Raw genomic sequence first — 1,796 nt, 5'->3', positions numbered from 1 at the left:
GAACACTTTTCCATCAGATCTCTCCCTTGTCATTTATCCTGTGCCTCATCTCAGAGCCCTACCCTGATACCCTAGTAAATGTGAAGTAGTCACGGAATGCCTCTCAAAGGAGGTTGCATGTGAAAAGTGAAGTGAGCCACTTGTAACACGGGAAAAACCATTTCGGTGCAAAGCCATGAGGTTGGAAGTTTTGGGGCATGTTTGAGGAAGAGCATGCAAGTCTGCATAGTTTGAGTGAGGAAGGGGGAGCACTGAGAGATGAGGTGGAGGCCATGTCAAGTAGGGTATTGTAAGCCGGAGATACTAGGTTTTTATTCTAAGATGGTGGAGAGCTGTAAAAAAAATATTTATTTATTCCAGAGAGGGTGGGAGGGAGGGAGAGTAACATCGATTTGAGCTCCACATCAGTCAGTTGCTTCCTGTGCGCGCCTAGAGAAGGAACCAACCGGACCGAACTCGCAACTGAGGCACTTGCTGGGATCCGGCACTGAACCTGAGAACTGGTTAACGGGACACCAGGAAAGCCATTATATAATCTACCTAGCTGCTCTGTGTGGCGAGAGAACAAATTAAGGAGAAAGGTGGAAGCAGAAAAACCAGTGGAAAAGCTACTGCGAGTCCAAGAAGTGATGAGAGAGGATCAGACTAAGGTGGTGAAAGTGGCAGTAGTGAGGAGGGGGCACTCTAGTCAAGATATGGAATCTTTTCATTATTCCAGAAAGCTACCTTGCAATCCTTTCCAGTGAACAACACCCTCTTCACCTCCACCCAACTGACTGCTGTCACCATAAATATGTTCCATGCGACTGAAAACACATTAGTGGACACATACAGTCTACACTTTTTGTGTCCTACTTTTCCACGTTTGTGAGATTCAGTTGTGTTGTTTGTATCCATATTTTGTTCCTTTTTATTTGAATTCCATTATATGAATAGACCATAATTTACCCAGTTATTACCAGTCTTTGGCTATTATGAATACACCTGCTATGAAGACACACATAAAAAGGCATCTTGTTGATGTTTGCATTTATTTGGGGTAAATATATAAGAATGGAATTGTTAATTAGTAGGATAAGCTTATGCTTATCTTTATATGAAACAGCCAGAATGGCTGTGCAATTTACTACTGCCTGACATATCTGAGGATTCCTTGTTGGGGCCCTGTAGTAACAGCCCTGGAGAGGATGGGGACAAGAGTGGACTCAAACAATCCTGGTGGGCAACCCTGGGACCTGGGATTGGCAGGCCAAACCTCTCTGTCTCTACTCCTTGGGGTCATCAGGCTGTTGAGGGTACAGGGCCTATAGGTGCCAGACTGCCTATTGTCATCCATTTGGAGATGCCCTCAGGCATTGTCCCCAGACCCAGGGAGGGCCAGGTAAAGTTCAGCTGTGCCATTATAGAACAAATGCTAGGGGATGGGGTATATGAAATACCCCAAGGGGTATTTGTCACCCTCAAATACCCACTGAGGGTAAAGTCCTGGTTCTGACTGAGGGTGACTTTAAACCCAACAGTGCCCTGGTGGTGCTGGATTTCCTTGTACAGCATGACCTGCTGGCTCTGACGATGGTGAAGGGCTATGATCAGGATCTTGTGAGTTGGGGCACAGGCCTAAACCCCATGTTCTGCCCACCCCACACCCCCACTGAGCTGGTACCTACCATGTACCAGACACTGTGAATGCCACCACTGCCACCCACCTCAGCCTGACAAGGCCCCTTGTCTATCTGTATTTATGCTCCTGTGTCAACCACAGATGACACTGGGGTATGAGAAAGAGACATGCAAGC

This window comes from Phyllostomus discolor, chromosome X (assembly GCF_004126475.2).
Source record: "Phyllostomus discolor isolate MPI-MPIP mPhyDis1 chromosome X, mPhyDis1.pri.v3, whole genome shotgun sequence".
Lineage (NCBI taxonomy): Eukaryota > Metazoa > Chordata > Mammalia > Chiroptera > Phyllostomidae > Phyllostomus > Phyllostomus discolor.
The sequence above is the reverse complement of the archived record's forward strand: the minus strand, read 5'-3'. Positions refer to the sequence as shown.